The sequence below is a fragment of the Ranitomeya imitator genome, chromosome 9 (assembly GCF_032444005.1).
Source record: "Ranitomeya imitator isolate aRanImi1 chromosome 9, aRanImi1.pri, whole genome shotgun sequence".
Taxonomy (NCBI): Eukaryota; Metazoa; Chordata; class Amphibia; order Anura; family Dendrobatidae; genus Ranitomeya; species Ranitomeya imitator.
This window is the reverse complement of record NC_091290.1, coordinates 103,937,757-103,962,848: the sequence shown is the minus strand read 5'-3', so window position 1 is coordinate 103,962,848 and position 25,092 is coordinate 103,937,757. Positions and strand designations below refer to the sequence as shown.

The window sequence follows — 25,092 nt, the reverse complement described above, 5'->3', positions numbered from 1 at the left end:
GAAACAAAATTCTAGGTCCCAGTAAAAATGTAAAAATCTGATTTCGAGTCATCATCAATGGGAACCATGTACAGTTTAAGACTTTGACCTCTTCATAAGGTGGATATGGAGTGGGTCCATTCCAAAAACATCCTGAAAATTACTCTGAAAATGCTGAAAACACTGAACAAATTCATTTCCATGTAAAAAAAGACTTGCTGTTCATATGATCGGGCTTTTGGCGTCTTTTAACCACATCAAGTTTCCAAAAATTCCAAGCGGTTAACTGAAATAAGCATATCTTTCTTCTGGTATTTTTCATTTAGAAGTGCTCCATACTTAGAATACAAGTCAATGGCTAGGTTAGAAACACTCCTCAAAGGTTCCTAAGTGACTTTTGGTGCATTTTGTGAGCTGCAAAGCAAAGCCTCAAAAACAGACGCAAAAGATGCCCAAAACAATTTTTAGAAAAACACCACCAAAAATGGTGGTGTTTTAAGTTTCATTAACCCTGCTTCATAGGTAGCTTTGGCCACAGAACTCACAGTGATCACTCCATGTATGCTTGGAACATTGAAATCTTTTTTTGGCTTTTGGTATGTTGATTTTAAATTTCTCTTTTTATGTTAAACCTTGGGAACAGGAGAACACAGTGTCAGTGGAAAAATTGAAACATGTGTACGAAAAACTGCCCAGGTTCCACTGAGATTTGAACTCAGATCGCTGGATTCAGAGTCCAGAGTGCTAACCATTAAAAATGGAACCACACACAAAAAAGACTTGGCTGCAGTTTTGTGTTCTGGAAAGCACAATTGAACTCATGAATCATGGTGAAAACAGGCTCTAAAGCTGTAGTGCAAATCTACAATTAATACACAATGGTAAATTAATATCTCCTAAACTTTTATTCCACAAGTGTGGCAAGGGTTCCACGATATCTCAGCATGGACAGTTTTAAATGTTGATAAAAAGTGACTAGTAAAAGAGTGCTGGATCTGTTACTTGGAAAAAGAGCAAGAAAAAAATTAATTGCAAAACGTATACTGTTAGAAAGCTGTTCATCCAGAAGTCGCTAAAAATTTTTCACTGTGTGGTAAAAGGTTTCATCCAAGAGATAATTCAAGGTTGTTGCAAATCAAAGTGCATGTCCCAGTACATCTGCCACAACAATGGTCTGTGGCCGCTAGACAAAAGCGGGAGAAGCACCACTTACCTGGTGCCACACTCACGGTGCTTCTTTTGATTAGCGGCATGATGCACGTGAGATGCAGCGCCAGATCGGCTTATGGAATGTACATCCAAAAATCTAATCAGTCTGATTCTTGAAAACCGTTCCAGAGTTTGCATATCACTGTCATGGCGGTAGACAAGGAAACGCGCAAATTAATCTACTCAGGTAATCAGTCAAAAAGCTTTAGGAATATATACGTAGTCGGCAGGATTTGAACCTGCGCGGGGAAACCCCAATGGATTTCAAGTCCATCGCCTTAACCACTCGGCCACGACTACTCAGACATTAACATTTGATGAGATTCACACACCTTTTCTTATAGCACCATGATCAAGATCAGTGATTATCCCTCTGGAAAATATCTCAGAAAATAGAAACAAAATTCTAGGTCCCAGTAAAAATGTAAAAATCTGATTTCGAGTCATCATCAATGGGAACCATGTACAGTTTAAGACTTTGACCTCTTCATAAGGTGCATATGGAGTGGGTCCATTCCAAAAACCTCCTGAAAATTACTCTGAAAATGCTGAAAACACTGAACAAATTTATTTCCATGTAAAAAAAGACTTGCTGTTCATATGATCGGGCTTTTGGCGTCTTTTAACCACATCAAGTTTCAAAAATTTCAAGCGGTTAACTTAAATAAGCATATCTATCTTCTGGTATTTTTCATTTAGAAGTGCTCCATACTTATAATACAAGTCAATGGCTAGGCTAGAAACACTCCTTAATGGTTCCTAAGTGACTTTTGGTGCATTTTGTGAGCTGTAAAGAAAAGCCTCAAAAACAGACTCAAAAGATGCCCAAAACAATTTTTAGAAAAACACCACCAAAAATGGTGGTGTTTTAAGTTTCATTAATCCTGCTTCATAGGTAGCTTTGGCCACAGAACTCACAGTGATCACTCCATGTATGCTTGGAACATTGAAATCTTTTTTTGGCTTTTGGTATGTTGATTTTAACTTTCTCTTTTTATGTTAAACCTTGGGAACAGGAGAACACAGTGTCAGTGGAAAAATTGAAACATGTGTATGAAAAACTGCCCAGGTTCCACTGAGATTTGAACTCAGATCGCTGGATTCAGAGTCCAGAGTGCTAACCATTACACCATGGAACCACACGCAAAAAAGACTTGGCTGCAGTTTTGTGTTCTGGAAAGCACAATTGAATTCATGAATCATGGTGAAAACAGGCTCTAAAGCTGTAGTGCAAATCTACAATTAATACACAATGGTAAATTAATATCTCCTAAACTTTTATTCCACAAGTGTGCCAAGGGTTCCACGATATCTCAGCAAGGACAGTTTTAAATGTTGATAAAAAGTGACTAGTAAAAAGAGTGCTAGATCTGTTACTTGGAAAAAGAGCAAGAAAAAAATTATTTGCAAAACTTATACTGTTAGAAAGCTGTTCATCCAGAAGTCGCTAAAAATTTTTCATTGTGTGGTAAAAGGTTTCATCCAAGAGATAATTCAAGGTTGTTGCAAATCAAAGTGCATGTCCCAGTACATCTGCCACAACAATGGTCTGTGGCCGCTAGACAAAAGCGGGAGAAGCACCACTTACCTGGTGCCACACTCACGGTGCTTCTTTTGATTAGCGGCATGATGCACATGAGATGCAGCGCCAGATCGGCTTATGGAATGTACATCCAAAAATCTAATCAGTCTGATTCTTGAAAACCGTTCCAGAGTTTGCATATCACTGTCATGGCGGTAGACAAGGAAACGCGCAAATTAATCTACTCAGGTAATCAGTCAAAAAGATTTAGGAATATATACGTAGTCGGCAGGATTTGAACCTGCGCGGGGAAACCCCAATGGATTTCAAGTCCATCGCCTTAACCACTCGGCCACGACTACTCAGACATTAACATTTGATGAGATTCACACACCTTTTCTTATAGCACCATGATCAAGATCAGTGATTATCCCTCTGGAAAATATCTCAGAAAATAGAAACAAAATTCTAGGTCCCAGTAAAAATGTAAAAATCTGATTTCGAGTCATCATCAATGGGAACCATGTACAGTTTAAGACTTTGACCTCTTCATAAGGTGGATATGGAGTGGGTCCATTCCAAAAACATCCTGAAAATTACTCTGAAAATGCTGAAAACACTGAACAAATTCATTTCCATGTAAAAAAAGACTTGCTGTTCATATGATCGGGCTTTTGGCGTCTTTTAACCACATCAAGTTTCCAAAAATTCCAAGCGGTTAACTGAAATAAGCATATCTATCTTCTGGTATTTTTCATTTAGAAGTGCTCCATACTTATAATACAAGTCAATGGCTAGGTTAGAAACACTCCTTAATGGTTCCTAAGTGACTTTTGGTGCATTTTGTGAGCTGCAAAGCAAAGCCTCAAAAACAGACTCAAAAGATGCCCAAAACAATTTTTAGAAAAACACCACCAAAAATGGTGGTGTTTTAAGTTTCATTAACCCTGCTTCATAGGTAGCTTTGGCCACAGAACTCACAGTGATCATTCCATGTATGCTTGGAACATTGAAATCTTTTTTAGGCTTTTGGTATGTTGATTTTAACTTTCTCTTTTTATGTTAAACCTTGGGAACAGGAGAACACAGTGTCAGTGGAAAAATTGAAACATGTGTACGAAAAACTGCCCATGTTCCACTGAGATTTGAACTCAGATCGCTGGATTCAGAGTCCAGAGTGCTAACCATTAAAAATGGAACCACACACAAAAAAGACTTGGCTGCAGTTTTGTGTTCTGGAAAGCACAATTGAACTCATGAATCATGGTGAAAACAGGCTCTAAAGCTGTAGTGCAAATCTACAATTAATACACAATGGTAAATTAATATCTCCTAAACTTTTATTCCACAAGTGTGCCAAGGGTTCCACGATATCTCAGCATGGACAGTTTTAAATGTTGATAAAAAGTGACTAGTAAAAGAGTGCTGGATCTGTTACTTGGAAAAAGAGCAAGAAAAAAATTAATTGCAAAACTTATACTGTTAGAAAGCTGTTCATCCAGAAGTCGCTAAAAATTTTTCACTGTGTGGTAAAAGGTTTCATCCAAGAGATAATTCAAGGTTGTTGCAAATCAAAGTGCATGTCCCAGTACATCTGCCACAACAATGGTCTGTGGCCGCTAGACAAAAGCGGGAGAAGCACCACTTACCTGGTGCCACACTCACGGTGCTTCTTTTGATTAGCGGCATGATGCACATGAGATGCAGCACCAGATCGGCTTATGGAATGTACATCCAAAAATCTAATCAGTCTGATTCTTGAAAACCGTTCCAGAGTTGGCATATCACTGTCATGGAGGTAGACAAGGAAACGCGCAAATTAATCTACTCAGGTAATCAGTCAAAAAGATTTAGGAATATATACGTAGTCGGCAGGATTTGAACCTGCGCGGGGAAACCCCAATGGATTTCAAGTCCATCGCCTTAACCACTCGGCCACGACTACTCAGACATTAACATTTGATGAGATTCACACACCTTTTCTTATAGCACCATGATCAAGATCAGTGATTATCCCTCTGGAAAATATCTCAGAAAATAGAAACAAAATTCTAGGTCCCAGTAAAAATGTAAAAATCTGATTTCGAGTCATCATCAATGGGAACCATGTACAGTTTAAGACTTTGACCTCTTCATAAGGTGGATATGGAGTGGGTCCATTCCAAAAACATCCTGAAAATTACTCTGAAAATGCTGAAAACACTGAACAAATTCATTTCCATGTAAAAAAAGACTTGCTGTTCATATGATCGGGTTTTTGGCGTCTTTTAACCACATCAAGTTTCCAAAAATTCCAAGCGGTTAACTGAAATAAGCATATCTATCTTCTGGTATTTTTCATTTAGAAGTGCTCCATACTTATAATACAAGTCAATGGCTAGGTTAGAAACACTCCTTAATGGTTCCTAAGTGACTTTTGGTGCATTTTGTGAGCTGCAAAGCAAAGCCTCAAAAACAGACTCAAAAGATGCCCAAAACAATTTTTAGAAAAACACCACCAAAAATGGTGGTGTTTTAAGTTTCATTAACCCTGCTTCATAGGTAGCTTTGGCCACAGAACTCACAGTGATCATTCCATGTATGCTTGGAACATTGAAATCTTTTTTAGGCTTTTGGTATGTTGATTTTAACTTTCTCTTTTTATGTTAAACCTTGGGAACAGGAGAACACAGTGTCAGTGGAAAAATTGAAACATGTGTACGAAAAACTGCCCATGTTCCACTGAGATTTGAACTCAGATCGCTGGATTCAGAGTCCAGAGTGCTAACCATTAAAAATGGAACCACACACAAAAAAGACTTGGCTGCAGTTTTGTGTTCTGGAAAGCACAATTGAACTCATGAATCATGGTGAAAACAGGCTCTAAAGCTGTAGTGCAAATCTACAATTAATACACAATGGTAAATTAATATCTCCTAAACTTTTATTCCACAAGTGTGCCAAGGGTTCCACGATATCTCAGCATGGACAGTTTTAAATGTTGATAAAAAGTGACTAGTAAAAGAGTGCTGGATCTGTTACTTGGAAAAAGAGCAAGAAAAAAATTAATTGCAAAACTTATACTGTTAGAAAGCTGTTCATCCAGAAGTCGCTAAAAATTTTTCACTGTGTGGTAAAAGGTTTCATCCAAGAGATAATTCAAGGTTGTTGCAAATCAAAGTGCATGTCCCAGTACATCTGCCACAACAATGGTCTGTGGCCGCTAGACAAAAGCGGGAGAAGCACCACTTACCTGGTGCCACACTCACGGTGCTTCTTTTGATTAGCGGCATGATGCACATGAGATGCAGCACCAGATCGGCTTATGGAATGTACATCCAAAAATCTAATCAGTCTGATTCTTGAAAACTGTTCCAGAGTTGGCATATCACTGTCATGGAGGTAGACAAGGAAACGCGCAAATTAATCTACTCAGGTAATCAGTCAAAGAGCTTTAGAAACTTACACGTAGTCAGCAGGATTTGAACCTGCGCGGGGAAACCCCAATGGATTTCAAGTCCATCGCCTTAACCACTCGGCCACGACTACTCAGACATTAACATTTGATGAGATTCACACACCTTTTCTGAGAGCACCATGATCAAGATCAGTGATTATCCCTCTGGAAAATATCTCAGAAAATAGAAACAAAATTCTAGGTCCCAGTAAAAATGTAAAAATCTGATTTCGAGTCATCATCAATGGGAACCATGTACAGTTTAAAACTTTGACCTCTTCATAAGGTGGATATGGAGTGGGTCCATTCCAAAAACATCCTGAAAATTACTCTGAAAATGCTGAAAACACTGAACAAATTCATTTCCATGTAAAAAAAGACTTGCTGTTCATATGATCGGGCTTTTGGCGTCTTTTAACCACATCAAGTTTCCAAAAATTCCAAGCGGTTAACTGAAATAAGCATATCTATCTTCTGGTATTTTTCATTTAGAAGTGCTCCATACTTATAATACAAGTCAATGGCTAGGTTAGAAACACTCCTTAATGGTTCCTAAGTGACTTTTGGTGCATTTTGTGAGCTGCAAAGCAAAGCCTCAAAAACAGACTCAAAAGATGCCCAAAACAATTTTTAGGAAAACACCACCAAAAATGGTGGTGTTTTAAGTTTCATTAACCCTTCTTCATAGGTAGCTTTGGCCACAGAACTCACAGTGATCACTCCATGTATGCTTGGAACATTGAAATCTTTTTTTGGCTTTTGGTATGTTGATTTTAACTTTCTCTTTTTATGTTAAACCTTGGGAACAGGAGAACACAGTGTCAGTGGAAAAATTGAAACATGTGTACGAAAAACTGCCCAGGTTCCACTGAGATTTGAACTCAGATCGCTGGATTCAGAGTCCAGAGTGCTAACCATTACACCATGGAACCACACACTAAAAAGACTTGGCTGCAGTTTTGTGTTCTGGAAAGCACAATTGAACTCATGAATCATGGTGAAAACAGGCTCTAAAGCTGTAGTGCAAATCTACAATTAATACACAATGGTAAATTAATATCTTCTAAACTTTTATTCCACAAGTGTGCCAAGGGTTCCACGATATCTCAGCAAGGACAGTTTTAAATGTTGATAAAAAGTGACTAGTAAAAAGAGTGCTAGATCTGTTACTTGGAAAAAGAGCAAGAAAAAAATTATTTGCAAAACTTATACTGTTAGAAAGCTGTTTATCCAGAAGTCGCTAAAAATGTTTCATTGTGTGGTAAAAGGTTTCATCCAAGAGATAATTCAAGGTTGTTGCAAATCAAAGTGCATGTCCCAGTACATCTGCCACAACAATGGTCTGTGGCCGCTAGACAAAAGCGGGAGAAGCACCACTTACCTGGTGCCACACTCACGGTGCTTCTTTTGATTAGCGGCATGATGCACATGAGATGCAGCGCCAGATCAGCTTATGGAATGTACATCCAAAAATCTAATCAGTCTGATTCTTGAAAACTGTTCCAGAGTTTGCATATCACTGTCATGGCGGTAGACAAGGAAACGCGCAAATTAATCTACTCAGGTAATCAGTCAAAAAGCTTTAGGAATATATACGTAGTCGGCAGGATTTGAACCTGCGCGGGGAAACCCCAATGGATTTCAAGTCCATCGCCTTAACCACTCGGCCACGACTACTCAGACATTAACATTTGATGAGATTCACACACCTTTTCTTATAGCACCATGATCAAGATCAGTGATTATCCCTCTGGAAAATATCTCAGAAAATAGAAACAAAATTCTAGGTCCCAGTAAAAATGTAAAAATCTGATTTCGAGTCATCATCAATGGGAACCATGTACAGTTTAAGACTTTGACCTCTTCATAAGGTGCATATGGAGTGGGTCCATTCCAAAAACCTCCTGAAAATTACTCTGAAAATGCTGAAAACACTGAACAAATTTATTTCCATGTAAAAAAAGACTTGCTGTTCATATGATCGGGCTTTTGGCGTCTTTTAACCACATCAAGTTTCAAAAATTTCAAGCGGTTAACTTAAATAAGCATATCTATCTTCTGGTATTTTTCATTTAGAAGTGCTCCATACTTATAATACAAGTCAATGGCTAGGTTAGAAACACTCCTTAATGGTTCCTAAGTGACTTTTGGTGCATTTTGTGAGCTGTAAAGAAAAGCCTCAAAAACAGACTCAAAAGATGCCCAAAACAATTTTTAGAAAAACACCACCAAAAATGGTGGTGTTTTAAGTTTCATTAATCCTGCTTCATAGGTAGCTTTGGCCACAGAACTCACAGTGATCACTCCATGTATGCTTGGAACATTGAAATCTTTTTTTGGCTTTTGGTATGTTGATTTTAACTTTCTCTTTTTATGTTAAACCTTGGGAACAGGAGAACACAGTGTCAGTGGAAAAATTGAAACATGTGTACGAAAAACTGCCCAGGTTCCACTGAGATTTGAACTCAGATCGCTGGATTCAAAGTCCAGAGTGCTAACCATTACACCATGGAACCACACACAAAAAAGACTTGGCTGCAGTTTTGTGTTCTGGAAAGCACAATTGAACTCATGAATCATGGTGAAAACAGGCTCTAAAGCTGTAGTGCAAATCTACAATTAATACACAATGGTAAATTAATATCTTCTAAACTTTTATTCCACAAGTGTGCCAAGGGTTCCACGATATCTCAGCATGGACAGTTTTAAATGTTGATAAAAAGTGACTAGTAAAAGAGTGCTGGATCTGTTACTTGGAAAAAGAGCAAGAAAAAAATTAATTGCAAAACTTATACTGTTAGAAAGCTGTTCATCCAGAAGTCGCTAAAAATTTTTCATTGTGTGGTAAAAGGTTTCATCCAAGAGATAATTCAAGGTTGTTGCAAATCAAAGTGCATGTCCCAGTACATCTGCCACAACAATGGTCTGTGGCCGCTAGACAAAAGCGGGAGAAGCACCACTTACCTGGTGCCACACTCACGGTGCTTCTTTTGATTAGCGGCATGATGCACATGAGATGCAGCGCCAGATCGGCTTATGGAATGTACATCCAAAAATCTAATCAGTCTGATTCTTGAAAACCGTTCCAGAGTTTGCATATCACTGTCATGGCGGTAGACAAGGAAACGCGCAAATTAATCTACTCAGGTAATCAGTCAAAAAGATTTAGGAATATATACGTAGTCGGCAGGATTTGAACCTGCGCGGGGAAACCCCAATGGATTTCAAGTCCATCGCCTTAACCACTCGGCCACGACTACTCAGACGTTAACATTTGATGAGATTCACACACCTTTTCTTATAGCACCATGATCAAGATCAGTGATTATCCCTCTGGAAAATATCTCAGAAAATAGAAACAAAATTCTAGGTCCCAGTAAAAATGTAAAAATCTGATTTCGAGTCATCATCAATGGGAACCATGTACAGTTTAAGACTTTGACCTCTTCATAAGGTGGATATGGAATGGGTCCATTCCAAAAACATCCTGAAAATTACTCTGAAAATGCTGAAAACACTGAACAAATTCATTTCCATGTAAAAAAAGACTTGCTGTTCATATGATCGGGCTTTTGGCGTCTTTTAACCACATCAAGTTTCCAAAAATTCCAAGCGGTTAACTGAAATAAGCATATCTATCTTCTGGTATTTTTCATTTAGAAGTGCTCCATACTTATAATACAAGTCAATGGCTAGGTTAGAAACACTCCTTAATGGTTCCTAAGTGACTTTTGGTGCATTTTGTGAGCTGCAAAGCAAAGCCTCAAAAACAGACTCAAAAGATGCCCAAAACAATTTTTAGAAAAACACCACCAAAAATGGTGGTGTTTTAAGTTTCATTAACCCTGCTTCATAGGTAGCTTTGGCCACAGAACTCACAGTGATCATTCCATGTATGCTTGGAACATTGAAATCTTTTTTAGGCTTTTGGTATGTTGATTTTAACTTTCTCTTTTTATGTTAAACCTTGGGAACAGGAGAACACAGTGTCAGTGGAAAAATTGAAACATGTGTACGAAAAACTGCCCATGTTCCACTGAGATTTGAACTCAGATCGCTGGATTCAGAGTCCAGAGTGCTAACCATTAAAAATGGAACCACACACAAAAAAGACTTGGCTGCAGTTTTGTGTTCTGGAAAGCACAATTGAACTCATGAATCATGGTGAAAACAGGCTCTAAAGCTGTAGTGCAAATCTACAATTAATACACAATGGTAAATTAATATCTCCTAAACTTTTATTCCACAAGTGTGCCAAGGGTTCCACGATATCTCAGCATGGACAGTTTTAAATGTTGATAAAAAGTGACTAGTAAAAGAGTGCTGGATCTGTTACTTGGAAAAAGAGCAAGAAAAAAATTAATTGCAAAACTTATACTGTTAGAAAGCTGTTCATCCAGAAGTCGCTAAAAATTTTTCACTGTGTGGTAAAAGGTTTCATCCAAGAGATAATTCAAGGTTGTTGCAAATCAAAGTGCATGTCCCAGTACATCTGCCACAACAATGGTCTGTGGCCGCTAGACAAAAGCGGGAGAAGCACCACTTACCTGGTGCCACACTCATGGGGTGCTTCTTTTGATTAGCGGCATGATGCACATGAGATGCAGCACCAGATCGGCTTATGGAATGTACATCCAAAAATCTAATCAGTCTGATTCTTGAAAACCGTTCCAGAGTTGGCATATCACTGTCATGGAGGTAGACAAGGAAACGCGCAAATTAATCTACTCAGGTAATCAGTCAAAAAGCTTTAGGAACTTATACGTAGTCAGCAGGATTTGAACCTGCGCGGGGAAACCCCAATGGATTTCAAGTCCATCGCCTTAACCACTCGGCCACGACTACTCAGACATTAACATTTGATGAGATTCACACACCTTTTCTGAGAGCACCATGATCAAGATCAGTGATTATCCCTCTGGAAAATATCTCAGAAAATAGAAACAAAATTCTAGGTCCCAGTAAAAATGTAAAAATCTGATTTCGAGTCATCATCAATGGGAACCATGTACAGTTTAAAACTTTGACCTCTTCATAAGGTGGATATGGAGTGGGTCCATTCCAAAAACATCCTGAAAATTACTCTGAAAATGCTGAAAACACTGAACAAATTCATTTCCATGTAAAAAAAGACTTGCTGTTCATATGATCGGGCTTTTGGCGTCTTTTAACCACATCAAGTTTCCAAAAATTCCAAGCGGTTAACTGAAATAAGCATATCTATCTTCTGGTATTTTTCATTTAGAAGTGCTCCATACTTATAATACAAGTCAATGGCTAGGTTAGAAACACTCCTTAATGGTTCCTAAGTGACTTTTGGTGCATTTTGTGAGCTACAAAGCAAAGCCTCAAAAACAGACTCAAAAGATGCCCAAAACAATTTTTAGGAAAACACCACCAAAAATGGTGGTGTTTTAAGTTTCATTAACCCTTCTTCATAGGTAGCTTTGGCCACAGAACTCACAGTGATCACTCCATGTATGCTTGGAACATTGAAATCTTTTTTTGGCTTTTGGTATGTTGATTTTAACTTTCTCTTTTTATGTTAAACCTTGGGAACAGGAGAACACAGTGTCAGTGGAAAAATTGTAACATGTGTACGAAAAACTGCCCAGGTTCCACTGAGATTTGAACTCAGATCGCTGGATTCAGAGTCCAGAGTGCTAACCATTACACCATGGAACCACACACTAAAAAGACTTGGCTGCAGTTTTGTGTTCTGGAAAGCACAATTGAACTCATGAATCATGGTGAAAACAGGCTCTAAAGCTGTAGTGCAAATCTACAATTAATACACAATGGTAAATTAATATCTTCTAAACTTTTATTCCACAAGTGTGCCAAGGGTTCCACGATATCTCAGCAAGGACAGTTTTAAATGTTGATAAAAAGTGACTAGTAAAAAGAGTGCTAGATCTGTTACTTGGAAAAAGAGCAAGAAAAAAATTATTTGCAAAACTTATACTGTTAGAAAGCTGTTTATCCAGAAGTCGCTAAAAATGTTTCATTGTGTGGTAAAAGGTTTCATCCAAGAGATAATTCAAGGTTGTTGCAAATCAAAGTGCATGTCCCAGTACATCTGCCACAACAATGGTCTGTGGCCGCTAGACAAAAGCGGGAGAAGCACCACTTACCTGGTGCCACACTCACGGTGCTTCTTTTGATTAGCGGCATGATGCACATGAGATGCAGCGCCAGATCGGCTTATGGAATGTACATCCAAAAATCTAATCAGTCTGATTCTTGAAAACCGTTCCAGAGTTTGCATATCACTGTCATGGCGGTAGACAAGGAAACGCGCAAATTAATCTACTCAGGTAATCAGTCAAAAAGATTTAGGAATATATACGTAGTCGGCAGGATTTGAACCTGCGCGGGGAAACCCCAATGGATTTCAAGTCCATCGCCTTAACCACTCGGCCACGACTACTCAGACATTAACATTTGATGAGATTCACACACCTTTTCTTATAGCACCATGATCAAGATCAGTGATTATCCCTCTGGAAAATATCTCAGAAAATAGAAACAAAATTCTAGGTCCCAGTAAAAATGTAAAAATCTGATTTCGAGTCATCATCAATGGGAACCATGTACAGTTTAAGACTTTGACCTCTTCATAAGGTGGATATGGAGTGGGTCCATTCCAGAAACATCCTGAAAATTACTCTGAAAATGCTGAAACCACTGAACAAATTCATTTCCATGTAAAAAAAGACTTGCTGTTCATATGATCGGGTTTTTGGCGTCTTTTAACCACATCAAGTTTCCAAAAATTCCAAGCGGTTAACTGAAATAAGCATATCTATCTTCTGGTATTTTTCATTTAGAAGTGCTCCATACTTATAATACAAGTCAATGGCTAGGTTAGAAACACTCCTTAATGGTTCCTAAGTGACTTTTGGTGCATTTTGTGAGCTGCAAAGCAAAGCCTCAAAAACAGACTCAAAAGATGCCCAAAACAATTTTTAGAAAAACACCACCAAAAATGGTGGTGTTTTAAGTTTCATTAACCCTGCTTCATAGGTAGCTTTGGCCACAGAACTCACAGTGATCATTCCATGTATGCTTGGAACATTGAAATCTTTTTTAGGCTTTTGGTATGTTGATTTTAACTTTCTCTTTTTATGTTAAACCTTGGGAACAGGAGAACACAGTGTCAGTGGAAAAATTGAAACATGTGTACGAAAAACTGCCCATGTTCCACTGAGATTTGAACTCAGATCGCTGGATTCAGAGTCCAGAGTGCTAACCATTAAAAATGGAACCACACACAAAAAAGACTTGGCTGCAGTTTTGTGTTCTGGAAAGCACAATTGAACTCATGAATCATGGTGAAAACAGGCTCTAAAGCTGTAGTGCAAATCTACAATTAATACACAATGGTAAATTAATATCTCCTAAACTTTTATTCCACAAGTGTGCCAAGGGTTCCACGATATCTCAGCATGGACAGTTTTAAATGTTGATAAAAAGTGACTAGTAAAAGAGTGCTGGATCTGTTACTTGGAAAAAGAGCAAGAAAAAAATTAATTGCAAAACTTATACTGTTAGAAAGCTGTTCATCCAGAAGTCGCTAAAAATTTTTCACTGTGTGGTAAAAGGTTTCATCCAAGAGATAATTCAAGGTTGTTGCAAATCAAAGTGCATGTCCCAGTACATCTGCCACAACAATGGTCTGTGGCCGCTAGACAAAAGCGGGAGAAGCACCACTTACCTGGTGCCACACTCACGGTGCTTCTTTTGATTAGCGGCATGATGCACATGAGATGCAGCACCAGATCGGCTTATGGAATGTACATCCAAAAATCTAATCAGTCTGATTCTTGAAAACCGTTCCAGAGTTGGCATATCACTGTCATGGAGGTAGACAAGGAAACGCGCAAATTAATCTACTCAGGTAATCAGTCAAAGAGCTTTAGAAACTTATACGTAGTCAGCAGGATTTGAACCTGCGCGGGGAAACCCCAATGGATTTCAAGTCCATCGCCTTAACCACTCGGCCACGACTACTCAGACATTAACATATGATGAGATTCACACACCTTTTCTGAGAGCACCATGATCAAGATCAGTGATTATCCCTCTGGAAAATATCTCAGAAAATAGAAACAAAATTCTAGGTCCCAGTAAAAATGTAAAAATCTGATTTCGAGTCATCATCAATGGGAACCATGTACAGTTTAAAACTTTGACCTCTTCATAAGGTGGATATGGAGTGGGTCCATTCCAAAAACATCCTGAAAATTACTCTGAAAATGCTGAAAACACTGAACAAATTCATTTCCATGTAAAAAAAGACTTGCTGTTCATATGATCGGGCTTTTGGCGTCTTTTAACCACATCAAGTTTCCAAAAATTCCAAGCGGTTAACTGAAATAAGCATATCTATCTTCTGGTATTTTTCATTTAGAAGTGCTCCATACTTATAATACAAGTCAATGGCTAGGTTAGAAACACTCCTTAATGGTTCCTAAGTGACTTTTGGTGCATTTTGTGAGCTGCAAAGCAAAGCCTCAAAAACAGACTCAAAAGATGCCCAAAACAATTTTTAGGAAAACACCACCAAAAATGGTGGTGTTTTAAGTTTCATTAACCCTTCTTCATAGGTAGCTTTGGCCACAGAACTCACAGTGATCACTCCATGTATGCTTGGAACATTGAAATCTTTTTTTGGCTTTTGGTATGTTGATTTTAACTTTCTCTTTTTATGTTAAACCTTGGGAACAGGAGAACACAGTGTCAGTGGAAAAATTGAAACATGTGTACGAAAAACTGCCCAGGTTCCACTGAGATTTGAACTCAGATCGCTGGATTCAAAGTCCAGAGTGCTAACCATTACACCATGGAACCACACACTAAAAAGACTTGGCTGCAGTTTTGTGTTCTGGAAAGCACAATTGAACTCATGAATCATGGTGAAAACAGGCTCTAAAGCTGTAGTGCAAATCTACAATTAATACACAATGGTAAATTAATATCTTCTAAACTTTTATTCCACAAGTGTGCCAAGGGTTCCACGATATCTCAGCAAGGACAGTTTTAAATGTTGATAAAAAGTGACTAGTAAAAAGAGTGCTAGATCTGTTACTTGGAAAAAGAGCAAGAAAAAAATTATTTGCAAAACTTATACTGTTAGAAAGCTGTTTATCCAGAAGTCGCTAAAAATGTTTCATTGTGTGGTAAAAGGTTTCATCCAAGAGATAATTCAAGGTTGTTGCAAATCAAAGTGCATGTCCCAGTACATCTGCCACAACAATGGTCTGTGGCCGCTAGACAAAAGCGGGAGAAGCACCACTTACCTGGTGCCACACTCACGGTGCTTCTTTTGATTAGCGGCATGATGCACATGAGATGCAGCGCCAGATCAGCTTATGGAATGTACATCCAAAAATCTAATCAGTCTGATTCTTGAAAACTGTTCCAGAGTTTGCATATCACTGTCATGGCGGTAGACAAGGAAACGCGCAAATTAATCTACTCAGGTAATCAGTCAAAAAGCTTTAGGAATATATACGTAGTCGGCAGGATTTGAACCTGCGCGGGGAAACCCCAATGGATTTCAAGTCCATCGCCTTAACCACTCGGCCACGACTACTCAGACATTAACATTTGATGAGATTCACACACCTTTTCTTATAGCACCATGATCAAGATCAGTGATTATCCCTCTGGAAAATATCTCAGAAAATAGAAACAAAATTCTAGGTCCCAGTAAAAATGTAAAAATCTGATTTCGAGTCATCATCAATGGGAACCATGTACAGTTTAAGACTTTGACCTCTTCATAAGGTGCATATGGAGTGGGTCCATTCCAAAAACCTCCTGAAAATTACTCTGAAAATGCTGAAAACACTGAACAAATTTATTTCCATGTAAAAAAAGACTTGCTGTTCATATGATCGGGCTTTTGGCGTCTTTTAACCACATCAAGTTTCAAAAATTTCAAGCGGTTAACTTAAATAAGCATATCTATCTTCTGGTATTTTTCATTTAGAAGTGCTCCATACTTATAATACAAGTCAATGGCTAGGTTAGAAACACTCCTTAATGGTTCCTAAGTGACTTTTGGTGCATTTTGTGAGCTGTAAAGAAAAGCCTCAAAAACAGACTCAAAAGATGCCCAAAACAATTTTTAGAAAAACACCACCAAAAATGGTGGTGTTTTAAGTTTCATTAATCCTGCTTCATAGGTAGCTTTGGCCACAGAACTCACAGTGATCACTCCATGTATGCTTGGAACATTGAAATCTTTTTTTGGCTTTTGGTATGTTGATTTTAACTTTCTCTTTTTATGTTAAACCTTGGGAACAGGAGAACACAGTGTCAGTGGAAAAATTGAAACATGTGTACGAAAAACTGCCCAGGTTCCACTGAGATTTGAACTCAGATCGCTGGATTCAAAGTCCAGAGTGCTAACCATTACACCATGGAACCACACACAAAAAAGACTTGGCTGCAGTTTTGTGTTCTGGAAAGCACAATTGAACTCATGAATCATGGTGAAAACAGGCTCTAAAGCTGTAGTGCAAATCTACAATTAATACACAATGGTAAATTAATATCTTCTAAACTTTTATTCCACAAGTGTGCCAAGGGTTCCACGATATCTCAGCATGGACAGTTTTAAATGTTGATAAAAAGTGACTAGTAAAAGAGTGCTGGATCTGTTACTTGGAAAAAGAGCAAGAAAAAAATTAATTGCAAAACTTATACTGTTAGAAAGCTGTTCATCCAGAAGTCGCTAAAAAATTTTCATTGTGTGGTAAAAGGTTTCATCCAAGAGATAATTCAAGGTTGTTGCAAATCAAAGTGCATGTCCCAGTACATCTGCCACAACAATGGTCTGTGGCCGCTAGACAAAAGCGGGAGAAGCACCACTTACCTGGTGCCACACTCACGGTGCTTCTTTTGATTAGCGGCATGATGCACATGAGATGCAGCGCCAGATCGGCTTATGGAATGTACATCCAAAAATCTAATCAGTCTGATTCTTGAAAACCGTTCCAGAGTTTGCATATCACTGTCATGGCGGTAGACAAGGAAACGCGCAAATTAATCTACTCAGGTAATCAGTCAAAAAGATTTAGGAATATATACGTAGTCGGCAGGATTTGAACCTGCGCGGGGAAACCCCAATGGATTTCAAGTCCATCGCCTTAACCACTCGGCCACGACTACTCAGACGTTAACATTTGATGAGATTCACACACCTTTTCTTATAGCACCATGATCAAGATCAGTGATTATCCCTCTGGAAAATATCTCAGAAAATAGAAACAAAATTCTAGGTCCCAGTAAAAATGTAAAAATCTGATTTCGAGTCATCATCAATGGGAACCATGTACAGTTTAAGACTTTGACCTCTTCATAAGGTGGATATGGAGTGGGTCCATTCCAAAAACATCCTGAAAATTACTCTGAAAATGCTGAAAACACTGAACAAATTCATTTCCATGTAAAAAAAGACTTGCTGTTCATATGATCGGGCTTTTGGCGTCTTTTAACCACATCAAGTTTCCAAAAATTCCAAGCGGTTAACTGAAATAAGCATATCTATCTTCTGGTATTTTTCATTTAGAAGTGCTCCATACTTATAATACAAGTCAATGGCTAGGTTAGAAACACTCCTTAATGGTTCCTAAGTGACTTTTGGTGCATTTTGTGAGCTGCAAAGCAAAGCCTCAAAAACAGACTCAAAAGATGCCCAAAACAATTTTTAGAAAAACACCACCAAAAATGGTGGTGTTTTAAGTTTCATTAACCCTGCTTCATAGGTAGCTTTGGCCACAGAACTCACAGTGATCATTCCATGTATGCTTGGAACATTGAAATCTTTTTTAGGCTTTTGGTATGTTGATTTTAACTTTCTCTTTTTATGTTAAACCTTGGGAACAGGAGAACACAGTGTCAGTGGAAAAATTGAAACATGTGTACGAAAAACTGCCCATGTTCCACTGAGATTTGAACTCAGATCGCTGGATTCAGAGTCCAGAGTGCTAACCATTAAAAATGGAACCACACACAAAAAAGACTTGGCTGCAGTTTTGTGTTCTGGAAAGCACAATTGAACTCATGAATCATGGTGAAAACAGGCTCTAAAGCTGTAGTGCAAATCTACAATTAATACACAATGGTAAATTAATATCTCCTAAACTTTTATTCCACAAGTGTGCCAAGGGTTCCACGATATCTCAGCATGGACAGTTTTAAATGTTGATAAAAAGTGACTAGTAAAAGAGTGCTGGATCTGTTACTTGGAAAAAGAGCAAGAAAAAAATTAATTGCAAAACTTATACTGTTAGAAAGCTGTTCATCCAGAAGTCGCTAAAAATTTTTCACTGTGTGGTAAAAGGTTTCATCCAAGAGATAATTCAAGGTTGTTGCAAATCAAAGTGCATGTCCCAGTACATCTGCCACAACAATGGTCTGTGGCCGCTAGACAAAAGCGGGAGAAGCACCACTTACCTGGTGCCACACTCATGGGGTGCTTCTTTTGATTAGCGGCATGATGCACATGAGATGCAGCGCCAGATCGGCTTATGGAATGTACATCCAAAAATCTAATCAGTCTGATTCTTGAAAACCGTTCCAGAGTTGGCATATCACTGTCATGGAGGTAGACAAGGAAACGCGCAAATTAATCTACTCAGGTAATCAGTCAAAAAGCTTTAGGAACTTATACGTAGTCAGCAGGATTTGAACCTGCGCGGGGAAACCCCAATGGATTTCAAGTCCATCGCCTTAACCACTCGGCCACGACTACTCAGACATTAACATTTGATGAGATTCACACACCTTTTCTGAGAGCACCATGATCAAGATCAGTGATTATCCCTCTGGAAAATATCTCAGAAAATAGAAACAAAATTCTAGGTCCCAGTAAAAATGTAAAAATCTGATTTCGAGTCATCATCAATGGGAACCATGTACAGTTTAAGACTTTGACCTCTTCATAAGGTGGATATGGAGTGGGTCCATTCCAAAAACATCCTGAAAATTACTCTGAAAATGCTGAAAACACTGAACAAATTCATTTCCATGTAAAAAAAGACTTGCTGTTCATATGATCGGGCTTTTGGCGTCTTTTAACCACATCAAGTTTCCAAAAATTCCAAGCGGTTAACTGAAATAAGCATATCTATCTTCTGGTATTTTTCATTTAGAAGTGCTCCATACTTATAATACAAGTCAATGGCTAGGTTAGAAACACTCCTTAATGGTTCCTAAGTGACTTTTGGTGCATTTTGTGAGCTGCAAAGCAAAGCCTCAAAAACAGACTCAAAAGATGCCCAAAACAATTTTTAGGAAAACACCACCAAAAATGGTGGTGTTTTAAGTTTCATTAACCCTTCTTCATAGGTAGCTTTGGCCACAGAACTCACAGTGATCACTCCATGTATGCTTGGAACATTGAAATCTTTTTTTGGCTTTTGGTATGTTGATTTTAACTTTCTCTTTTTATGTTAAACCTTGGGAACAGGAGAACACAGTGTTAGTGGAAAAATTGTAACATGTGTACGAAAAACTGCCCAGGTTCCACTGAGATTTGAACTCAGATCGCTGGATTCAGAGTCCAGAGTGCTAACCATTACACCATGGAACCACACACTAAAAAGACTTGGCTGCAGTTTTGTGTTCTGGAAAGCACAATTGAACTCATGAATCATGGTGAAAACAGGCTCTAAAGCTGTAGTGCAAATCTACAATTAATACACAATGGTAAATTAATATCTCCTAAACTTTTATTCCACAAGTGTGCCAAGGGTTCCACGATATCTCAGCAAGGACAGTTTTAAATGTTGATAAAAAGTGACTAGTAAAAAGAGTGCTAGATCTGTTACTTGGAAAAAGAGCAAGAAAAAAATTATTTGCAAAACTTATACTGTTAGAAAGCTGTTCATCCAGAAGTCGCTAAAAATTTTTCACTGTGTGGTAAAAGGTTTCATCCAAGAGATAACTCAAGGTTGTTGCAAATCAAAGTGCATGTCCCAGTACATCTGCCACAACAATGGTCTGTGGCCGCTAGACAAAAGCGGGAGAAGCACCACTTACCTGGTGCCACACTCACGGTGCTTCTTTTGATTAGCGGCATGATGCACATGAGATGAAGCACCAGATCGGCTTATGGAATGTACATCCAAAAATCTAATCAGTCTGATTCTTGAAAACCGTTTCAGAGTTTGCATATCACTGTCATGGGGGTAGACAAGGAAACGCGCAAATTAATCTACTCAGGTAATCAGTCAAAAAGCTTTAGGAACATATACGTAGTCAGCAGGATTTGAACATGCGCGGGGAAAACCCAATGGATTTCAAGTCCATCGCCTTAACCACTCGGCCACGACTACTCAGACATTAACATTTGATGAGATTCACACACCTTTTCTTATAGCACCATGAGCAAGATCAGTGATTATCCCTCTGGAAAATATCTCAGAAAATAGAAACATAATTCTAGGTCCCAGTAAAAATGTAAAAATCTGATTTCGAGTCATCATCAATGGGAACCATGTACAGTTTAAGACTTTGACCTCTTCATAAGGTGGATATGGAGTGGGTCCATTCCAAAAACATCCTGAAAATTACTCTGAAAATGCTGAAAACACTGAACAAATTCATTTCCATGTAAAAAAAGACTTGCTGTTCATATGATCGGGCTTTTGGCATCTTTTAACCACATCAAGTTTCCAAAAATTCCAAGCGGTTAACTGAAATAAGCATATCTATCTTCTGGTATTTTTCATTTAGAAGTGCTCCATACTTATAATACAAGTCAATGGCTAGGTTAGAAACACTCCTTAATGGTTCCTAAGTGACTTTTGGTGCATTTTGGGAGCTGCAAAGAAAAGCCTCAAAAACAGACTCAAAAGATGCCCAAAACAATCTTTAGAAAAACACCACCAAAAATGGTGGTGTTTTAAGTTTCATTAATCCTGCTTCATAGGTAGCTTTGGCCACAGAACTCACAGTGATCACTCCATGTATGCTCGGAACATTGAAATCTTTTTTTGGCTTTTGGTATGTTGATTTTAACTTTCTCTTTTTATGTTAAACCTTGGGAACAGGAGAACACAGTGTCAGTGGAAAAATTGAAACATGTGTACGAATAACTGCCCAGGTTCCATTCAGATTTGAACTCAGATCGCTGGATTCAGAGTCCAGAGTGCTAACCATTACACCATGGAACCACACACAAAGAAGACTTGGCTGCAGTTTTGTGTTCTGGAAAGCACAACTGAACTCATGAATCATGGTGAAAACAGGCTCTAAAGCTGTAGTTCAAATCTACAATTAATACACAATGGTAAATTAATATCTCCTAAACTTTTATTCCACAAGTGTGCCAAGGGTTCCACGATATCTCAGCAAGGACAGTTTTAAATGTTGATAAAAAGTGACTAGTAAGAGAGTGCTAGATCTGTTACTTGGAAAAAGAGCAAGAAAAAAATTATTTGCAAAACTTATACTGTTAGAAAGCTGTTCATCCAGAAGTCGCTAAAAATTTTTCATTGTGTGGTAAAAGGTTTCATCCAAGATATAATTCAAGGTTGTTGCAAATCAAAGTGCATGTCCCAGTACATCTGCCACAACAATGGTCTGTGGCCGCTAGACAAAAGCGGGAGAAGCACCACTTACCTGGTGCCACACTCACGGTGCTTCTTTTGATTAGCGGCATGATGCACATGAGATGCAGCACCAGATCGGCTTATGGAATGTACATCCAAAAATCTAATCAGTCTGATTCTTGAAAACCGTTCCAGAGTTTGCATATCACTGTCATGGGGGTAGACAAGGAAACGCGCAAATTAATCTACTCAGGTAATCAGTCAAGAAGCTTTGGGAACATATACGTAGTCGGCAGGATTTGAACCTGCGCGGGGAAACCCCAATAGATTTCAAGTCCATCGCCTTAACCACTCGGCCACGACTACTCAGACATTTACATTGGATGAGATTCACACACCTCTTCTTATAGCACCAAGATCAAGATCAGTGATTATCCCTCTGGAAAATATCTCAGAAAATAAAAACAAAATTCTAGGTCCCAGTAAAAATGTAAAAATCTGATTTCGAGTTATCATCAATTGGAACCATGTACAGTTTAAGACTTTGACCTCTTCATAAGGTGGATATGGAGTGGGTCCATTCCAAAAACATCCCGAAAATTACGCTGAAAATGCTGAAAACACTGAACAAATTCATTTCCATGTAAAAATAGACTTGCTGTTCATATGATCGGGCTTTTGGCATCTTTTAACCACATCAAGTTTCCAAAAATTCCAAGCGGTTAACTGAAATAAGCATATCTATCTTCTGGTATTTTTCATTTAGAAGTGCTCCATACTTATAATACAAGTCAATGGCTAGGTTAGAAACACTCCTTAATGGTTCCTAAGTGACTTTTGGTGCCTTTTTGGAGCTGCAAAGAAAAGCCTCAAAAACAGACTCAAAAGATGCCCAAAACAATTTTTAGAAAAACACCACCAAAAATGGTGGTGTTTTAAGTTTCATTAATCTTGCTTCATAGGTAGCTTTGGCCACAGAAATCACAGTAATCACTCCATGTATGCTTGGGCCATTGAAATCTTTTTTTGGCTTTTGGTATGTTGATTTTAACTTTCTCTTTTTATGTTAAACCTTGGGAACAGGAGAACACAGTGTCAGTGGAAAATTTGAAACTTGTGTATGAAAAACTGCCCAGGTTCCACTGAGATTTGAACTCAGATCGCTGGATTCAGAGTCCAGAGTGCTAACCATTACACCATGGAACCACACACAAAAAAGACTTGGCTGCAGTTTTGTGTTCTGGAAAGCACAATTGAACTCATGAATCATGGTGAAAACAGGCTCTAAAGCTGTAGGGCAAATCTACAATTAATACACAATGGTAAATTAATATCTTCTAAACTTTTATTCCACAAGTGTGCCAAGGGTTCCACGATATCTCAGCAAGGACAGTTTTAAATGTTGATAAAAAGTGACTAGTAAATAGAGTGCTAGATCTGTTACTTGGAAAAAGAGCAAGAAAAAAATTATTTGCAAAACTTATACTGTTAGAAAGCTGTTTATCCAGAAGTCGCTAAAAATTTTTCATTGTGTGGTAAAAGGTTTCATCCAAGAGATAATTCAAGGTTGTTGCAAATCAAAGTGCATGTCCCAGTACATCTGCCACAACAATGGTCTGTGGCCGCTAGACAAAAGCGGGAGAAGCACCACTTACCTGGTGCCACACTCACGGTGCTTCTTTTGATTAGCGGCATGATGCACATGAGATGCAGCACCAGATCGGCTTATGGAATGTACATCCAAAAATCTAATCAGTCTGATTCTTGAAAACCGTTCCAGAGTTTGCATATCACTGTCATGGGGGTAGACAAGGAAACGCGCAAATTAATCTACTCAGGTAATCAGTCAAGAAGCTTTGGGAACATATACGTAGTCGGCAGGATTTGAACCTGCGCGGGGAAACCCCAATAGATTTCAAGTCCATCGCCTTAACCACTCGGCCACGACTACTCAGACATTTACATTGGATGAGATTCACACACCTCTTCTTATAGCACCAAGATCAAGATCAGTGATTATCCCTCTGGAAAATATCTCAGAAAATAAAAACAAAATTCTAGGTCCCAGTAAAAATGTAAAAATCTGATTTCGAGTTATCATCAATTGGAACCATGTACAGTTTAAGACTTTGACCTCTTCATAAGGTGGATATGGAGTGGGTCCATTCCAAAAACATCCCGAAAATTACGCTGAAAATGCTGAAAACACTGAACAAATTCATTTCCATGTAAAAATAGACTTGCTGTTCATATGATCGGGCTTTTGGCATCTTTTAACCACATCAAGTTTCCAAAAATTCCAAGCGGTTAACTGAAATAAGCATATCTATCTTCTGGTATTTTTCATTTAGAAGTGCTCCATACTTATAATACAAGTCAATGGCTAGGTTAGAAACACTCCTTAATGGTTCCTAAGTGACTTTTGGTGCCTTTTTGGAGCTGCAAAGAAAAGCCTCAAAAACAGACTCAAAAGATGCCCAAAACAATTTTTAGAAAAACACCACCAAAAATGGTGGTGTTTTAAGTTTCATTAATCTTGCTTCATAGGTAGCTTTGGCCACAGAAATCACAGTAATCACTCCATGTATGCTTGGGCCATTGAAATCTTTTTTTGGCATGTTGATTTTAACTTTCTCTTTTTATGTTAAACCTTGGGAACAGGAGAACACAGTGTCAGTGGAAAATTTGAAACTTGTGTATGAAAAACTGCCCAGGTTCTACTGAGATTTGAACTCAGATCGCTGGATTCAGAGTCCAGAGTGCTAACCATTACACCATGGAACCACACACAAAAAAGACTTGGCTGCAGTTTTGTGTTCTGGAAAGCACAATTGAACTCATGAATCATGGTGAAAACAGGCTCTAAAGCTGTAGGGCAAATCTACAATTAATACACAATGGTAAATTAATATCTTCTAAACTTTTATTCCACAAGTGTGCCAAGGGTTCCACGATATCTCAGCAAGGACAGTTTTAAATGTTGATAAAAAGTGACTAGTAAATAGAGTGCTAGATCTGTTACTTGGAAAAAGAGCAAGAAAAAAATTATTTGCAAAACTTATACTGTTAGAAAGCTGTTTATCCAGAAGTCGCTAAAAATTTTTCATTGTGTGGTAAAAGGTTTCATCCAAGAGATAATTCAAGGTTGTTGCAAATCAAAGTGCATGTCCCAGTACATCTGCCACAACAATGGTCTGTGGCCGCTAGACAAAAGCGGGAGAAGCACCACTTACCTGGTGCCACACTCACGGTGCTTCTTTTGATTAGCGGCATGATGCACATGAGATGCAGCACCAGATCGGCTTATGGAATGTACATCCAAAAATCTAATCAGTCTGATTCTTGAAAACCGTTCCAGAGTTTGCATATCACTGTCA

The 25,092-nt window shown here is 38.4% G+C and overlaps 24 non-coding genes across 24 annotated transcripts; all 24 read right to left on the bottom strand.

Annotated features, from left to right (window-relative positions):
* Positions 1-1,406: 1,406 nt before the first annotated feature.
* On the bottom strand, positions 1,407-1,488 carry TRNAS-UGA (transfer RNA serine (anticodon UGA)). Its single transcript has one exon. It is a non-coding gene; the product is annotated as a tRNA-Ser (tRNA).
* Positions 1,489-2,255: 767 nt separating this feature from the next.
* On the bottom strand, positions 2,256-2,327 carry TRNAQ-CUG (transfer RNA glutamine (anticodon CUG)). The gene has a single exon. It is a non-coding gene; the product is annotated as a tRNA-Gln (tRNA).
* A 663-nt stretch (positions 2,328-2,990) lies between these two features.
* On the bottom strand, positions 2,991-3,072 carry TRNAS-UGA (transfer RNA serine (anticodon UGA)). The gene has a single exon. It is a non-coding gene; the product is annotated as a tRNA-Ser (tRNA).
* A 1,501-nt stretch (positions 3,073-4,573) lies between these two features.
* Positions 4,574-4,655, bottom strand: TRNAS-UGA (transfer RNA serine (anticodon UGA)). The gene has a single exon. It is a non-coding gene; the product is annotated as a tRNA-Ser (tRNA).
* Positions 4,656-6,156: 1,501 nt separating this feature from the next.
* Positions 6,157-6,238, bottom strand: TRNAS-UGA (transfer RNA serine (anticodon UGA)). Its single transcript has one exon. It is a non-coding gene; the product is annotated as a tRNA-Ser (tRNA).
* Positions 6,239-7,006: 768 nt separating this feature from the next.
* TRNAQ-CUG (transfer RNA glutamine (anticodon CUG)) lies at positions 7,007-7,078 on the bottom strand. The gene has a single exon. It is a non-coding gene; the product is annotated as a tRNA-Gln (tRNA).
* A 663-nt stretch (positions 7,079-7,741) lies between these two features.
* Positions 7,742-7,823, bottom strand: TRNAS-UGA (transfer RNA serine (anticodon UGA)). The gene has a single exon. It is a non-coding gene; the product is annotated as a tRNA-Ser (tRNA).
* A 767-nt stretch (positions 7,824-8,590) lies between these two features.
* On the bottom strand, positions 8,591-8,662 carry TRNAQ-UUG (transfer RNA glutamine (anticodon UUG)). The gene has a single exon. It is a non-coding gene; the product is annotated as a tRNA-Gln (tRNA).
* Positions 8,663-9,324: 662 nt separating this feature from the next.
* TRNAS-UGA (transfer RNA serine (anticodon UGA)) lies at positions 9,325-9,406 on the bottom strand. Its single transcript has one exon. It is a non-coding gene; the product is annotated as a tRNA-Ser (tRNA).
* A 1,503-nt stretch (positions 9,407-10,909) lies between these two features.
* TRNAS-UGA (transfer RNA serine (anticodon UGA)) lies at positions 10,910-10,991 on the bottom strand. Its single transcript has one exon. It is a non-coding gene; the product is annotated as a tRNA-Ser (tRNA).
* Positions 10,992-11,759: 768 nt separating this feature from the next.
* On the bottom strand, positions 11,760-11,831 carry TRNAQ-CUG (transfer RNA glutamine (anticodon CUG)). Its single transcript has one exon. It is a non-coding gene; the product is annotated as a tRNA-Gln (tRNA).
* Positions 11,832-12,494: 663 nt separating this feature from the next.
* On the bottom strand, positions 12,495-12,576 carry TRNAS-UGA (transfer RNA serine (anticodon UGA)). The gene has a single exon. It is a non-coding gene; the product is annotated as a tRNA-Ser (tRNA).
* A 1,501-nt stretch (positions 12,577-14,077) lies between these two features.
* TRNAS-UGA (transfer RNA serine (anticodon UGA)) lies at positions 14,078-14,159 on the bottom strand. Its single transcript has one exon. It is a non-coding gene; the product is annotated as a tRNA-Ser (tRNA).
* Positions 14,160-14,927: 768 nt separating this feature from the next.
* Positions 14,928-14,999, bottom strand: TRNAQ-UUG (transfer RNA glutamine (anticodon UUG)). Its single transcript has one exon. It is a non-coding gene; the product is annotated as a tRNA-Gln (tRNA).
* A 663-nt stretch (positions 15,000-15,662) lies between these two features.
* On the bottom strand, positions 15,663-15,744 carry TRNAS-UGA (transfer RNA serine (anticodon UGA)). The gene has a single exon. It is a non-coding gene; the product is annotated as a tRNA-Ser (tRNA).
* Positions 15,745-16,511: 767 nt separating this feature from the next.
* TRNAQ-UUG (transfer RNA glutamine (anticodon UUG)) lies at positions 16,512-16,583 on the bottom strand. The gene has a single exon. It is a non-coding gene; the product is annotated as a tRNA-Gln (tRNA).
* A 662-nt stretch (positions 16,584-17,245) lies between these two features.
* TRNAS-UGA (transfer RNA serine (anticodon UGA)) lies at positions 17,246-17,327 on the bottom strand. The gene has a single exon. It is a non-coding gene; the product is annotated as a tRNA-Ser (tRNA).
* Positions 17,328-18,830: 1,503 nt separating this feature from the next.
* TRNAS-UGA (transfer RNA serine (anticodon UGA)) lies at positions 18,831-18,912 on the bottom strand. Its single transcript has one exon. It is a non-coding gene; the product is annotated as a tRNA-Ser (tRNA).
* Positions 18,913-19,680: 768 nt separating this feature from the next.
* TRNAQ-CUG (transfer RNA glutamine (anticodon CUG)) lies at positions 19,681-19,752 on the bottom strand. Its single transcript has one exon. It is a non-coding gene; the product is annotated as a tRNA-Gln (tRNA).
* A 663-nt stretch (positions 19,753-20,415) lies between these two features.
* On the bottom strand, positions 20,416-20,497 carry TRNAS-UGA (transfer RNA serine (anticodon UGA)). The gene has a single exon. It is a non-coding gene; the product is annotated as a tRNA-Ser (tRNA).
* A 1,502-nt stretch (positions 20,498-21,999) lies between these two features.
* Positions 22,000-22,081, bottom strand: TRNAS-UGA (transfer RNA serine (anticodon UGA)). The gene has a single exon. It is a non-coding gene; the product is annotated as a tRNA-Ser (tRNA).
* Positions 22,082-22,849: 768 nt separating this feature from the next.
* TRNAQ-CUG (transfer RNA glutamine (anticodon CUG)) lies at positions 22,850-22,921 on the bottom strand. Its single transcript has one exon. It is a non-coding gene; the product is annotated as a tRNA-Gln (tRNA).
* A 663-nt stretch (positions 22,922-23,584) lies between these two features.
* On the bottom strand, positions 23,585-23,666 carry TRNAS-UGA (transfer RNA serine (anticodon UGA)). Its single transcript has one exon. It is a non-coding gene; the product is annotated as a tRNA-Ser (tRNA).
* Positions 23,667-24,427: 761 nt separating this feature from the next.
* TRNAQ-CUG (transfer RNA glutamine (anticodon CUG)) lies at positions 24,428-24,499 on the bottom strand. Its single transcript has one exon. It is a non-coding gene; the product is annotated as a tRNA-Gln (tRNA).
* Positions 24,500-25,092: the final 593 nt, after the last annotated feature.